Source organism: Phocoena sinus, chromosome 9 (assembly GCF_008692025.1).
Source record: "Phocoena sinus isolate mPhoSin1 chromosome 9, mPhoSin1.pri, whole genome shotgun sequence".
NCBI classification, from domain to species: Eukaryota; Metazoa; Chordata; class Mammalia; order Artiodactyla; family Phocoenidae; genus Phocoena; species Phocoena sinus.
In genome coordinates this window covers 39,820,528-39,837,087 of record NC_045771.1, presented here as the reverse complement: position 1 = coordinate 39,837,087, position 16,560 = coordinate 39,820,528, and the positions used below count along the sequence as shown (strand labels likewise).

Genomic DNA, 16,560 nt, shown 5'->3' with positions numbered 1-16,560 from the left:
AAAAAATAATAAATAAATAAATAAATGTGTCTGATATTTTTTAAGAATATAAGTTATTTACACAGGAAGAAACGTTTTTGTAGCCCCATCTTTTGCTAATGTTGAGGCTCCTTAGCTGTGCTGTCCAATAACTTATGTGCTAGCTATGTGTGGCATTTTAAATTTAAATTAATTAAACTTAAATAAAATTAAACATTATATCCTTGGTTTCACGAGGCATATTTCAAGTTCACCCTCACATGGCTAGTGGCTACTATATTGGCTAGCACAACTATAGAACACTTCCACAAAGAAAGTCCTATTGGACAGTACTGCTAGAGGACCTGGGCTTTCTCTCAATTCTCCTTGTCCAAGATTAGTTTACTTTTTTCCATACATGTATAGCCCTTTAACTAGAGCTTTGAGAATTAGCATCTTAATTTTTAATGCTCTAGTTTCCTGATTTGGATATCTGTCCTTTCTTTAGTATTTGCTTATTTCTTCAATTTGATATCTTTGTTCATCTAAATAGGTTCTTTGGATTTTCCTTAACTTACTATGAACTTAGAAATGCATCTTAAAATACGCTTATTGTAATTTATTCAGTATCTGTGAGTTTTCAAAGGGCAGTAGACCACTATGATATTGGAATAAAAGACAAGATTAACTTTTTATTATTCATATATATTTTCTTTTTTGTGTGAACTGCCACTGTATTGCCCTTTACAAATTACCAGTTTCTGGTATTTTTTTTAATGAACTTGAAGGAAATCTGAGGGGAACCATACCTTTGTTATCAGATATTGTTAGGTGATGTTGCTTTTTGCTGTTTTTTGCTTTGCTTCTCTTTGATGTTTGCTTTTGATTCTGTAATGACATATATTGTCAAGGAGACTGCTTTATTGTAATTTACATACCTTTACTTTTCATGGCTTCCATTTTTTGTATAAAATTTAGGATGGTCTTCTCATGCTGAAATTGTCCCTTCTTCTTATACTGTTGCAGTTTATTTTTAATATTTAAATCTTGAACCCATCAAGAATTAGTTCTAGTGTAAGCTATAGATAGTAGCTTTGTATATTCTCAAGATGCATGGATTTTTCCCGATGCCATTCATTGAACAATTCATTATTTTCACCCATAATAAAAAATCACTGATGTTTTATGTTAAAGTCCTACATACATGTATGAGATTCTAATTTAAGACTCTTTATTTTCTCCTCTTTTGTGGTTTTCTCTGTCTAATCTTGCACCAGACTAATAGGATTTCTAGAAGTTTACTGATCTTTTTCTTCTTTTTCTTTCTTGGGTTATTTTAAAGTTTATGTGTAGGAACTTTAGAATTCACTTGTTCAAAAAAAATTACATTGCTGTTTTTATTGGTAACAGGATTATGTTTTAAATATTAATTTAGGAAATTTAACATTTTATCTTCTTGAGCCTTTCTAGCCAGAAACAGCATATTGCTTTTAATCGATTCAAATTTTATTTTTATGTCCCACAAGAGAGTTTTTTATAATTTATTCTATGTGAATCTTGAACATTACTTTAAAAATATATCTCTCTATGCTTAATCCCTCCACTGAAAATGAATATATTTTAAAAACAGTTTTTCAGTCGATTTACTTCAGTTTTCCAGGCACACAATATTGTTTGGGTATATAATGATAGTTTCACCTGTTTCTTACCTCATTTCTCTCTTTTGTCTAATCACATAAGCTGTTATGTCCAAAAATGTTAAACAAGAGTGGTAGTAGTGAATATCCTTGCACTGTTTCTAAATCTAACAGGAACACTGGTTTGCACATTAAAATCTATATCCACATTAATACTATAAAGTTCTAGATTTATATCTAAATATGTGTATAAACATATCTATATTTTCTAATGTCAAATAATAATCCATGATTTTAAACTTATTATATGTACTATTAAGGCAAATGTGGATGTTAAATTTTTCTTTTAAAAAATGTTAAAATGTCTTTTAACATTTGAGAAGTGATTATAAGTATTTTATATTTGAATCTATATTACTATGCAGATTATGTTATTATAGTCCTTCAGTATTGAATTATACCAGAATCTAGTAAGACTCTAATTAATAATGGATTATTATTATTTTGTTCTTGTATTCTGTTTGCTAATATTTAATTTAGCATTTAGGGGAAATTGCCTCTTTTTTGCTTATCTTTTACCTATGTTTGCATTCGTTAAAGATTCTCTTGAGCAATGCAAATAACATAGTTTCGCATTACTTTAAATAATTGATAGAATTCCGTGACTTTCCTGAAGAATCTATTTATGATTAATGCTTTAACTTGAATGTGTTTGTGTGTCTGGAGACGGGAGGTGAGAAGTTATTCTTTGACAAGTTTCTCTATTTCTTCTATGGTAATCTGTAGGTTTCAATTTTTTATGCTATCTTGATTATCTTAGATTATTTACCTACATTTGCAAATTAATTTTTACAGAGATGGAGCAAAGTAATTTATAATTCTTTAACGTTCATCTTCTGTGAAAAATTCGTGTCTTTATGTTTGGTGTATTTGTCTTTTTCCTTTTTTAAAATTAGATAATGATTATCTGTTTTGTTCTTTATTTTCCATATATACTCATCTCTTAGATAACTAATTTCTATTTTTCAGTTCAATATTTGCCATTTATTACTTCTTTCAATATACTTTTTCTCCTTTTCTTATTGCTCTTTTAACTTATTAGGTTGGATATTCATTATATTTTTTTTCTGTTTAGTAATGTAAATGGTTAGGCTATTAAGTATTTCTCCAAGTACTGCTTTAGTTGTGTCATATAAGCTATTAAATGTAATATTTTCATTATTGCTAATTTTTAGGCAGTTTATGTTGTTTTTAAATGAAAAGCCATTTGAGATATTTTTCATATTTTAAAAGTTTTGCTAAGTATAGGAAAAGCCCTCTCCCTTTTTTTAGATTTATAAGGTTTTATAATATATTCTGTCTGTCTCATTAATTCTTATACTAAACCTGAGACATCTTTATTCACATTCTGTGCCAGGGCAAAGGGATCCTACAGTATTTAAGTAGCAAGACATATTATGGCGATATAAGAGTGAAAGCTAAAGTTAAGCCTACCTCTTCTAGATGTCAAATGTTTCTTTTTTTCAGTAGTACATATAAAAATAATTAATATGTTTATTGAGTAAATGAAGGGCTTGTGGTTAAACAAACAAAAAGGGCCTTTGGTACCCACAAAAATAGCATGAACCGCACTTCTGGTAAAATGTACAACTTGAAAGGAACAAGAAATGATGGCAGTGTGAAATGGTGGGAATTAGGAGACAAGGTTCCCATCACCCTCACTGCATTGGATGCATCAATGCTTTTTTCAAATTTCTTGCCCTGAGTCACAAACATGCCATCTGCAGTAAAACTGAGACTCTTCTTGACTAATTACCATTTTGTTTTTATTTCCCCAGTTAAATGGCTTTAGATCATGATAGGATAGAGTCTGATAGGTGGATATAAAATAATACTGTCACAATGTATAGTCCTAATGATGTATTAAAGACAGGGTATCGCTTAGGGCTTCTCTGATTTACAGAGTGATTATTAAAAAATTCAAAATTAGAAACATAATTTGTAACAGAGGAATCCCCTCTCCCATATAAGCTTGGATTATTTACTGGAATGCACAAAACTTGCAGATACTCTGCAAGGATACTTATCTTAAAATTCAGAGCCTGAATCTGTAGCAAGCATTCTGCCATACCATAGGTTAAATGTGATTTTTAGAAGTTTCTGTGGGATCGAATTCACACCTTCCTTTCCTAAAGAGAATGTGGAAACCTGAAATTCAAGCTATCCTTTTTGGTCTATCATTTAAAGAGAAAATCTAGACCTAGGCTTTCCCAAGGCAATCATGTTCACACAAAACTCTATTGTAATGCCCTTGAAAAGGTACAAAAGAACCCAGGTTGGGTGACAGGAGTAGTTAAATTTGTTCTTTCAGAGACACCTCTAACCTTTGGTCATAAACCACAATACAAAATAAATCTAGCTTCAGCAGAACAACCTGAGGATAACAATACGGCTTGTGCCGGTAAAAAGACCTGCTTTAATTATTTTATTTCATTTAAGTCACTGAATGACTTGTCTCTTAAATTACCTATCAGCCAAGAACTAATGTAGCCTATTTACAAAAATTTAGTAAACAATGCCCTATCAATGTCTACAATTCCTTTATTTTTATGTATGTAAGAGAAAATAAGTAAAAACTCCTCACATTCGGAAACCAAAAACTATTCTCCTTTGAAAGCAAAGAACATCCGGCTTTTGTAGCGGGTTTGTCTTTTTTAAGGCAGCAGAATTACTTAATTTGTTTTTACCACAACCTATAAATGTCAAATATCCTCAGTGAAAATGATAACCATGTAATTTAAGTGTCATATATATACTTATAAAGCAAGAACGTATGCTTGGTGAAACTTGGAGATGGGGTTTAACATGGATTACACTTTTGTAAAGTTATGATTTTTGTATGGAATACATATTTACTGATCTTCAAAACAGACTCGCTCTTTAATTATTAACATATTTCGGAAAGAATCACGCTCACCATTTTCTAGTAAAAGACATCTTTATTACTCTGAAATGAGACATATGTTTATATGGGTTTATGATATTGGACGTGGGGCCCATAATGAAACTTTATTCTGGACATGCTATGACGCTGAATGTAAGCAATGACTTTAAATTCGTGTTCGCTCCTTTACAGGGTGTGAGATTGAATTGGAATAAAATACTGATAGAAATCCAGTCCATAAAAATACCATTAGAGGGGCTTCCCTGGTGGCACAGTGGTTGAGAGTCCGCTGCTGATGCAGGGGACACGGGTTCGTGCCCCGGTCCGGGAAGATCCCACATGCCGCGGAGTGGCTGGGCCCGTGAGCCATGGCCGCTGAACCTGCGCGTCCGGAGCCTGTGCTCCGCAACGGGACGAGGCCACAACAGTGAGAGGCCCGCGTACCGAAAAAAAAAAAAATACGTTAAAGGCTTGGGGATAATGGTGAATTTTCTAATGTTGCCACATGTTCCAGTAATCCATGTGTTCCAAAGTACTGATAGATCAGATATTTTGCTTTCGATGTGAGCCAAAGAAAAAAAAAGCTGGTATAGACTTTACTAATATTTGTGTAATTATTTCACTTTTTTTCCTCTTTCAAAATGGCATGAGAAGTCTCATAAGATTTTTTAAGTTGCTAACATTATATGATTTTGTTAAGTGGATTAGATTACTCCTGTAGAATAAAATAATCATATGGGGCATAGAGAGGAAGCAAAATCAAACTAAGCTTTGTACTTTTTCTAGTTGAGGAATAATTATAAAAAGAGAGAGAATTATGGGCCACCTGCCATCAGAGTAGTAGCTATTTTACACACATGAGTAAAACAAGTTAAGAATGGAAAGGCACTGCCTACATCATTCTCTTGTTTAAAAACACTTCTTCCCAACCTATTCCCTGAAACTCAGATCCCAGACTAGAAATCTGTTCATCATCCTTAACACCTCCTTCTCATGCACTCTCTCATATGAAATCTATTAGCACTGCTCTTGACTTCATTTCCTAAATATTTCTACACTCTACCATTTTTCCTTGCTGCCATTCTGTTCTCTTGCAAGCTTACATCTCAGCTCTTTGTATCTCTGCAGTGCAAGTGAAAAGTGCCATTTCCCAGGTAATCCCACTTTCATTTGTTCGATCCGCATTTTGTTTTCAATCTTCAGTTGTACTGTGGATCTCAAGCTAAAGTCCATGTTAAATCCCAAGAGCCTGGGTGCTGTCACCCATATCTAACTCCCCAGCCTTATATTGCTCCTCTCTTGTCGTTGTTCTACCTTACAATCCATAGTTCTGGGCATGTTCTTTTCCACCCCAGGGCCTTTGTATATATCATGCTTACTGCCTAGAGAGTTATTTCCTCCCTTTTTATCTAGTTGGTATCTGAGGAAGGAGACTGAGACATTTGGGGGGTGGGTCTTAGGTCAAACAGCTCAGCCTTCCCTGACTTCCTTAAAAATATAGTCTCTTGTAATTTTCCTTCCTAACACATATTATAATAGCAGTTTCACACTTGGATAATTATTTGGTAACACCTCTCTCTGTCAATGGACTGTAATCTTATGAATGTAGGGTTGTGTTAATTATTAATAACACAGTAACATTTTATTCTTTCTATTTTTGCGGAGTTTGCCACCTCACTGAATATTTCTTGGATGAATGACTGTATGAATAAATGTGTGAGGAAATTTAAAGTTCAGTTTAAGAGACTGGAAACAATGAGAAACAGGTAATATTGGTGCTGGGGTGCCTTGGGAAGTAAGTGGAGTTTGAAGTTGGGTCACATTCCCCTGATGGCAGATCCTACTCAAAATAATTGTAAACCTAGACTTATAATAATAAAAAAGAATATGTAAATATTAATTACATATTCATTAATATTATATTAATTGAATATTTACTATGTCTTAGGAACTGCACTATGTACTTTCTATAGTGCTTTAAAAGATTTGAACCATGATTTTAAAAAGGATCTACTGTATAAGATGTCAAATGTTCCCAATTTCTTTGGCATTTTTGTCTCCAGCAGGCAAAGATATCTGCTGAAAAGAGATCAATTTGAATAAGTATGTGAGGATAATATTTTGAGATGTAAACAGATGGAAGCTTCTTTTCTTGATATTTTCAACTATTCCATATGGCAAAAGGATTAGATTTTTTTGAACAGTCAGCATCAGGTTTTTCTACCCCTAAGGTTAAAATTACTGCCGTGTCTGGGATGAAAGAGAAAGGAGAATGAAAGGGAAGTTTAAGATAAAAAGCTAGTAGGTCTTAGACAGTGGTTTAAGATGGTGGTTTAGGGAGATCCTGAATTCACCTCCTACCATGGACTAACAGATCTACAACCACATATGGAGTAGTTTCCTCTGAAAAGACCTGAAAACTTGATGAACAAAGCCTCCACAACAAAGGATAAAAGGGGAGCATTGAGATGGTAGTAGAGGCAGAGACACAGTCTTGCCAAAAACTCCCACCCCAGGTGAGGAATCCACAATTGGGAGGGAGCTCAAAAATACAGAACTTTTTCCTAAGAGTGATGAATTTATGCCCCACATCAGGCACCCCAACCCTTAGATCCCATGCAGGAGAGATAAGCCTGCACACACACACACACACAGCAGAATACTACTCAGCCATAAAAAAGTAGTAAAATCTTACCATTTTTGACAACATGAATGGACCTTGAGGGTATTATGCTAAATGAAATAAGTTGGACAGAGAAAGACATATACCTTATGATTTCACTCATATGTAGAATATTAAAAAATCCAAAATGACCAAACCAAACCAAACCAAACTCTTAGCTACAGAGAACAATTCGTGTTTACCAGATGACAAGGAGGCGTGGGGTTGGCAAAAAGAGTGAAGGTGGTCAAGCATATGAGGATTCATGGTAACTTTAGAGCTTTAATGGTGATCACTTTATAAGGTGTACAGATGTTGAATTATAATGTACACCTGAAACTTATACAATGTTATATACTATTTTACCTCAATTTTTAAAAGAAGCTAGTGTGCCTTAGAGCTCTCGAGAGAGATGAAAGAAACCCTGTGGCAACTAGATCACAAGAGGACTTATACCACTGTTGTATGTTGGGACCAAGAATACATCATGATCTCAAAGTTTCCCTTTTTCTGTGTGATATGGAAGCAGAAGAAATACCTGTGATGGCCATCTAGTCATGTAATGTTATTGAATAAGTAGACTATCCTCTGTAATGTTTAATAGTTGAGGTTTTGATAGAATATCTTATTCATTTGACCCCTTAACTTTTGCAAAAGAGATCGTATTTGCATTTAAGTTCCTTTTTGGAAATGAATAAATTATTTTTACCACTTTGTGGTTTTTTAAAATAGCAATTATATTTTCTAGGGGAGGAAGGGAGGAAAAGAGATTCAGAGTATGGAATATGTTCATAGGTATTAGCTAGAGGGATCTTAGAGAGGTCATAGCTTGGAAGTCTAGAGTGACTAACACTGCTTTTTAGTATCATAGAAGTAAAGTGCCTTATATAAATGTAAGCAGTAGCTGAAATTACATTACTCGTAAGGCAAAACACATTTTTTTTTTTTTTTTTTTTTTTTTGTGGTACGCAGGCCTCTCACTGTTGTGGCCTCTCCCGTTGCGGAACACAGGTCCGGACGCGCAGGCTCAGCGGCCATGGCTCACGGGCCCAGCTGCTCCGTGGCATGTGGGATCTTCTCGGACCGGGACAGGAACCCGAGTCCCCTGCATTGGCAGGCGTACCCTCAACCACTGCGCCACCAGTGAAGCCGAGCAAAACACATTTTTTTTTTTTTTACATCTTTTATTGGAGTATAATTGCTTTACAATGGTGTGTTAGTTTCTGCTTTATAACAAAGTGAATCAGTTATACATATACATATGTTCCCATATCTCTTCCCTCTTGCGTCTCCCTCCCTCCCACCCTCCTTATCCCACCCCTCCAGGCGGTCACAAAGCACCGAGCTGATCTCCCTGTGCTATGCGGCTGCTTCCCACTAGCTATCTACCTTACATTTGGTAGTGTATATATGTCCATGCCTCTGTCTCGCTTTGTCACAGCTTACCCTTCCCCCTCCCCATATCCTCAAGTCCATTCTCTAGTAGGTCTGTGTCTTTATTCCTGTCTTACCCCTAGGTTCTTCATGACATTTTTTTTTTTCTTAAAATCCATATATATGTGTTAGCATATGGTATTTGTCTTTCTCTTTCTGACTTACTTCACTCTGTATGACAGACTCTAGGTCTATCCACCTCATTATAAACAGCTCAATTTCGTTTTTTTTATGGCTGAGTAATATTCCATTGTATATATGTGCCACATCTTCTTTATCCATTCATCCGATGATGGACACTTAGGTTATTTCCATCTCCAGGCTATTGTAAATAGAGCTGCAATGAACATTTTGGTACATGACTCTATTTGAATTATGGTTTTCTCAGGGTATATGCCCAGTAGTGGGATTGCTGGGTCATATGGTAGTTCTATTTGTAGTTTTTTAAGGAACCTCCATACTGTTCTCCACAGTGGCTGTATCAATTTACATTCCCACCAACAGTGCAAGAGGGTTCCCTTTTCTCCACACCCTCTCCAGCATTTATTGTTTCTAGATTTTTTGATGATGGCCATTCTGACTGGTGTGTGATGATATCTCATTGTAGTTTTGATTTGCATTTCTCTAATGATTAATGATGTTGAGCATTCTTTCATGTGTTCATTGGCAGTCTGTATATCTTCTTTGGAGAAATGTCTATTTAGGTCTTCTGCCCATAGTTGGATGGGGTTGTTTGGTTTTTTGTTATTGAGCTGCATGAGCTGCTTATAAATTTTGGAGATTAATCCTTTGTCAGTTGCTTCATCTGCAAATATTTCCTCCCATTCTGAGGGTTGTCTTTTGGTCTTGTTTATGGTTTCCTTTGCTGTGCAAAAGCTTTGAAGTTTCATTAGGTCCCATTTGTTTATTTTTGTTTTTATTTCCATTTCTCTAGGAGGTGGGTCAAAACGGATCTTGCTGTGATTTATGTCATAGAGTGTTCTGCCTATGTTTTCCTCTAAGAGTTTGATAGTTTCTGGCCTTACATTTAGGTCTTTAATCCATTTTGAGCTTATTGCTGTGTATGGTGTTAGGGAGTGATATAATCTCATACTATTACATGTACCTGTCCAGTTTTCCCAGCACCGCTTATTGAAGAGGCTGTTCTTTCTCCACTGTACATTCCTGCCTCCTTTATCAAAGATAAGGTGACCATATGTGAGTGGGTTTATCTCTGGGCTTTCGATCCTGTTCCATTGATCTATCTTTCTGTTTCTGTGCCAGTACCATACTGTCTTGATTACTGTAGCTTTGTAGTATAGTCTGAAGTCAGGGAGCCTGATTCCTCCAGCTCCATTTTTCGTTCTCAAGATTGCTTTGGCTGTTCGGGGTCTTTGTGTTTCCATATAAATTGTGAAATTTTTTGTTCTAGTTCTGTGAAAAATGCCAGTGGTAGTTTGATAGGGATTGCATTGAATCTGTAGATTGCTTTGGGTAGTAGAGTCATTTTCACAATGTTGATTCTTCCAATCCAAGAACATGGTATATCTCTGCATCTATTTGTATCATCTTTAATTTCTTTCATCAGTGTCTTATAATTTTCTGCATATGGGTCTTTTGTCTCCTTCGGTAGGTTTATTCCTAGATATTTTATTCCTTTTGTTGCAATGGTAAATAGGAGTGTTTTCTTGATTTCATTTTCAGATTTTTGATCATTAGTGTGAGGGAATACCAGAGATTTCTGTGCATTGATTTTGTATCCTGCTACTTAACCAAATTCATTGATGTTCCTATTCCCATTTTCTTAATTGTTTTGGGTTCGTTATTGTAGGTCTTTTCCTTCTCTTGTGTTTCTTGCCTAGAGAAGTTCCTTTAGCAGTTGTTGTAGAGCTGGTTTGGTGGTGCTGAACTCTCTCAGCTTTTGCTTGTCTGTAAAGGTTTTAATTTCTCCATCAAATCTGAATGAGATCCTTGCTGGGTAGAGTAATCTTGGTTGCAGGTTTTTCTCCTTCATCAGTTGAAATATGTCCTGCCAGTCCCTTCTGGCTTGCTGAGTTTCTGCTGAAAGATCAGCTGTTAACCTTATGGGGATTCCCTTGTGTGTTATTTCTCCCTTGCTGCTTTTAATATGTTTTCTTTGTATTTAATTTTTGACAGTTTGATTAATATGTGTCTTGGCATATTTCTCCTTGGATTTATCCTGTATGGGACTCTCTGTGCTTCCTGGACTTGATTAACTATTTCCTTTCCCATATTAGGGAAGTTTTCAACTATAATCTCTTCAAAGATTTTCTCAGTCCCTTTCTTTTTCTCTTCTTCTGGAACCCCTCTAATTCGAATGTTGGTGCGTTTCATGTTGTCCCAGAGGTCTCTGAGACTGTCCTCAGTTCTTTTCATTCTTTTTTCTTTATTCTGCTCTGCAGTAGTTATTTCCACTATTTTATCTTCCAGGTCACTTATCCGTTCTTCTGCCTCAGTTATTCTGCTATTGATCCCATCTAGAGTATTTTTCATTTCATTTATTGTGTTGTTCATCGTTGTTTGTTTCATCTTTAGTTCTTCTATGTCCTTGTTAAATGTTTCTTGCATTTTGTCTATTCTATTTCCAAGATTTTGGATCGTCTTTACTATCATTACTCTGAATTCTTTTTTAAGTAGACTGCCTATTTCCTCTTCATTTGTTAGGTCTGGTGGGTGTTTATGTTGCTCCTTCATCTGCTGTGTGTTTTTCTGTCTTGTCATTTTGCTTATCTTACTGTGTTTGGGATCTCCTTTTTGCAGGCTGCAGGTTCGTAGTTCCTGTTGTTTTTGGTGTCTGTCCCCAGTGGCTAAGGTCGGTTCAGTGGTTTGTGTAGGTTTCCTGGTGGAGGGGACTAGTGCCTGTGTTCTGGTGGATGAGGCTGGATCTTGTCTTTCTGGCAGGCGGGTCCACATCTGGTGGTGTGTTTTGGAGTGTCTGTGGACTTATTATGATTTTAGGCAGCCTCTCTGCTAATGGGTGGGGTTGTGTTCCTGTCTTGCTAGTTGTTTGGCATAGGATGTCCAGCACTGTAGCTTGCTGGTTGTTGAGTGAAGCTGGGTGCTGGTGTTGAGATGGAGATCTCTGGGATATTTTCGCCATTTGATATTATGTGGAGCTGGGAGGTCTCTTGTGTACCAGTGTCCTGAAGTTGGCTCTCCCACCTCAGAGGCACAGCACTGACTCCATGGCTGCAGCACCAAGAGCCTTTCATCCACACGGCTCAGAATAAAAGGGAGAAAAAGTAGAAAGAAAGAATTGTAGAAGTAGAAAGAGAGAGAGAGGAAGAAAGAAAGAAAGAAGGGAGGGAGGGAGGAAGGAAGGAAGGAGGGAAGGAAGGAAGAAAAGAAAGGTGATAAAGTAAAATAAAATAAAGTAAGATAAAATATAATAAAGTTATTAAAAAAAAAAATAATTAAGAGAAAGAAAATTAAACAAAGAAACAGACGGATAGAACCCTAGGACAAATGGTGGAAGCATAGCTATACAGACAAAATCTCACACAGAAGCATACACATACACACTCACAAAAAGAGGAAAAGGGGAAAAAAATCATAAATCTTGCTCTCAAAGTCTGCCTCCTCAATTTGGGATGATTTGTTTTCTAAAGGAGGGAAGGAACGAAAGAAAGAAAGAAAGAAAATAAAGTAAAATAAAGTGTTAAAATAATTATTTAAAAAAAATTTTTTTTAATAAATGGACGGATAGAACCCTAGGACAAATGGTGGAAGCAAAGCTATACAGACAAAATCTCACACAGAAGCATACACATACACACTCACAAAAAGAGGAAAAGGGGAAAAAATCATAAATCTTGCTCGCAAGTCCGCCTCCTCAATTTGGGATGATTCGTTGTCTATTCAGGTATTCCACAGATGCAGGGTACATCAAGTTGATTGTGGAGCTTTAATTCGCTGCTTCTGAGGCTGCTGGGAGAGATTTCCCTTTCTCTTCTTTGCTCTCAGAGCTCCCAGGTGCTGAGCTTTGGATTTGGCCCCGCCTCTGCGTGTAGGTCGCCGGAGGGCGTCTGTTCTTCGCTCAGACAGGACGGGGTTAAAGGAGACGCTGGTTCGGGGGCTTTGGCTCACTCAGGCTATGGGGAGGGCGGGGCACGGAGTGCGGGGCGGGCCTGCGGCGGCAGAGGCCGGCGTGACGTTGCACCAACGTAAGGCGCGCCGTGCGTTCTCCCGGGGAGTTATCCCTGGATCCCGGGAACCTGGCAGTGGCGGGCTGCACAGGCTCCCCGGAAAGGGGGTGTGTATAGTGACCTGTGCCCGCACACAGGCTTCTTGGTGGCGGCAGCAGCAGCCTTAGCGTCTCATGCCTGTCTGTGGGGTCCAAGCTTTCAGCCGCGGCTCGCGCCCGTCTCTGGAGTTCCTTGAAGCAGCGCTCTTAATCCCCTCTCCTCGCGCAGCAGGAAACAAAGAGGTAAGAAAAAGTCTCTTGCCTCTTTGGCAAGTCCAGACTTTTCCACGGACTCCCTCCCGGCTAGCCGTGGCGCACTAATCCCCTGAAGGCTGTGTTCACGCCACCAACCGCAGTCCTCTCCTGGCGCTCCGACTGAAGCCCGACCCTTAACTCCCAGCCGCGCCCGCCCCGGCGGGTGAGCAGACAAGCCTCTCAGGCTGGTGAGTGCCGGTCGGCCCTGATCCTCAGTGTGGGAATCTCTCCGCTTTGCCCTCCGCATCCCTGTTGCTGTGCTCTTCTCTGCGGCTCCGAAGCTTTCCCCCTCCGCCACCCGCAGTCTCCGCCCGTGAAGGGGCTTCCGCTGTGTGTGGAAACTTTTCCTCCTTCACAGCTCCCTCCCACTGGTGCAGGTCCCGTCCCTATTCTTTTGTCTCTGTTCTTTTTTATTTTGCTGTACCCAGGTACGTGGGGGGTTTCTTGCCTTTTGGGAGGTCTGAGGTCTTCTGCCAGCGTTCAGTAGGTGTTCTGTAGGAGTTGTTCCACGTGTAGATGTATTTCAGGTGTATCTGTGGGGAGGAAGGTGACCTCCGCGTCTTAGTCTTCCGCCATCTTCTCGGAAGCCTCCCCGGCAAAACACATTTTAAGCAGAATTCCATAGGCTGAAAAGGCAGGATTTCTTTAAAGGACTAGATTTGCTGCAACCTCTTTTTTTTTTTTTTTTTTTTTTGCAGTACGTGGGCCTCACACTGTTGTGGCCTCTCCCGTTGCGGAGCACAGGCTCTGGACGCGCAGGCTCAGCGGCCATGGCTCACGGGCCCAGCCGCTGTGCGGCATGTGGGATCTTCCCGGGCCGGGGCACGGACCTGCATCGGCAGGTGAACTCTGTGCTCCGCAACGGGAGAGGCCACAACAGTGAGAGGCCCGCGTACCGCAAAAAAAAAGAAGCAGCACCAGCCTGGGTGACAGAGGACAAAGGACAGCTCTGTTTCTAATGATCCTGTCTTTGCTGAGTGCACCTGACTTGCCTCCCATTAGTTCTGAGCCAAAGAAAAATAATTATTTCTTTCATATCCATGAATGTGTAAACTTTGTTCCACCCTCTCCCAAATAGCAGAAGAATATATCCCACTCTAATATGCTCCAAGTTAATAAGAATGAGAGATTGTTGCATATGACTAATTACCATGAGGTTCAACCCATAACCGTTAATTGATTTTATAATAATTCCTGTGAAAGTGTGGTACCATTGAGGAAAGAATTGGATTTAATATCGGCCAAACCTCAGTTGATATTCTAGTTCTAATACTAGTTGTGTGAACTTGATCAAGTTCCTTTAATTTGGGGGTCTTATCTGTAATGTGAGGTTAGCAATATCTACCTTCCAGTGTTGTTGATGATTAAATAAAATAATTGATATATGTAATGCACATCTTACATAGTGTTCCATAAATTATGATTTTTGTACTGGAAAAACTCTGAAGTTTCATCTTAAATGATAGTTGTATTGCCTTTCTTCTGATAAACCTCAGATGCCTGCTACTTATTTTGTCCCCTTTGGACATTTGCTAAAGATTTGATGGTTATTCAGCTCTCTGGTGAGAAAATCTTTATACAAAGATTGCCATACTTCGTACCATGCTACCCTGCCTTTCTGGCCAACATTTGATTGGTCTATAACCAGCTGACTGATCAAAGAGCTAGTAGCCTATGGCTTAGTGTAGGGATTAGACAAGAGTACAAAAAAAGCCACTTGTATCTTTCTTTGAGGGAATTTTTAATGTGACACTCACAAAAATGTTTCTTCTTCTTTCCTATTTTCCAGTATACCCTCATAATAAATCCCCATTATTTGCATTTTGCCTGAGTGTGTCTCTGTTCATCCAGTGCAACTGAAAAGATAACATATAACGCAGTTCTTCCTTTCATTTCATTAATAATATGGTACCCATGTGATATTGTTAACGGTGAACATTTTTTCCTGTTAAAGAATGGTATTAAAGACCATTGTCTACTTTATTTTCAAGGAATAGAATGGCATCACTGGGAATTCCCCCAGAAGCACAAGAACTAGATATGAAGGATAAAACTGTCCACTGGTCCAGGTTCCTGATAAAATTACTATGTAAGTATCTAATGCTTATCTCATTTAGTATCAGAGTAAATGGTAACTGGGGGAAAAAATGATGGATTAGTTTAGCTGTGAAGTGTAATGGTTGCACAATTATATAAATGCCACTAAGTGGAAATTTTAACCATAATCACTTTCAAGGGAGATAAAATTTTCAAGTAGCCTCTTTGGAAGATTACTTAATTCATGTCTATAAATTATGTTAAAGATAAAAAGCATTATTTAAATGTTAGAGTATCATCTAATGTGCCTCAAAGAATTTAATTTATGTGCAAAATGACAATTACCAGTTTCTAATTAAATAGTAAGAGAGAATAATAGTCGAATGCTTTATGATAGGCGCGCAGTCCTTGATTCCTAGAATCCAGATCTAAGTTTATTGATCTTAGGCAACCTCTACTTTTCTGATTAGACTAAATGAAATTTTCTTCTCATGGGATTTGAAAAACGTAAGATCAGAGTGTTTGAATTTACTCTGACATTCTAAATATCATTGTTAATTGATTTTAACAGAGCTAATCAGTTGTCTCCTTTAAATCTTAAATTAAAGAAGTTAAGTTAATCCTGTCTCCTTTAGCTCTTAAGACATAAGGTGATGGAGACAAGTAGACACGAATGATTATTTTATTCTCATAGTAATATTACTGTAATCATTCATTTGCTTTCGTATGTATATGCATATGTTTAATATGTATGAATATGAAAAATGATTAAAATAGGATGTAAAAAGTTGTATCTAATATTCTTTTTTAATGGTAGACCGATAAAAAATCTCTATAGTGAATTTCATGTTTTAATTTAACGATGGTATTAATACTTTATACTGTAAATCTACCAGCTAACAATTATCTGCATTATAGCCTTATTTAAGAATCAACTTAGAATGAAATAGAGCTGTATTTAAACTGAAGGCTTGACATTTTCTTATCCTCAGCTCATGGTTATTTATTCTCAGCTTCAGTAGCAAGCCAGAGTATGCGATTAATTCATTCATTCGTCCATTCCATAAACTATTATTGAAACCCTCCTATGTGCCCTGGATATTCTGCTAAATTTAGAGAATGCAGAGAAAGTTGGATCTCATCTTCTGCTCAAATATCTTCCTCTCCAGGGAAAGGGATGCATACATAGGTGAAGTACACCAATGCCTCAGGTTGTGAAGATAGTATATGCACTATACATTATGGGAGAATAGATGAAATACCTAACCAAGTCTGGGAAAGAACAGAGAAGACTTCCTGAAGTGTGTTTCCTGAATGGAGTATTAAAGGATAAGTAGCTGTTAGCCAGGGGATGTGAGGCAGGGATGTAGTGAGCACATTCCAGTGAGATGGAGCAGTTTTAGCAAAGGGAAGATATAATGTTAATTTGGGGTATGCTGTAATGGTGTGT

The 16,560-nt window shown here is 37.5% G+C and overlaps 1 long non-coding RNA gene across 2 annotated transcripts in view; it reads left to right on the top strand.

The window, feature by feature from the left end:
• The window catches only part of LOC116759631, a 280,299-nt gene that overhangs the window by 252,100 nt on the left and 11,639 nt on the right, over positions 1–16,560 (top strand). For both annotated transcript variants that reach the window (XR_004351517.1, XR_004351518.1), the window contains one exon: positions 15,065–15,162. This is a non-coding gene — a long non-coding RNA (uncharacterized LOC116759631). The remainder of the gene's footprint in view (positions 1–15,064; positions 15,163–16,560) is intronic.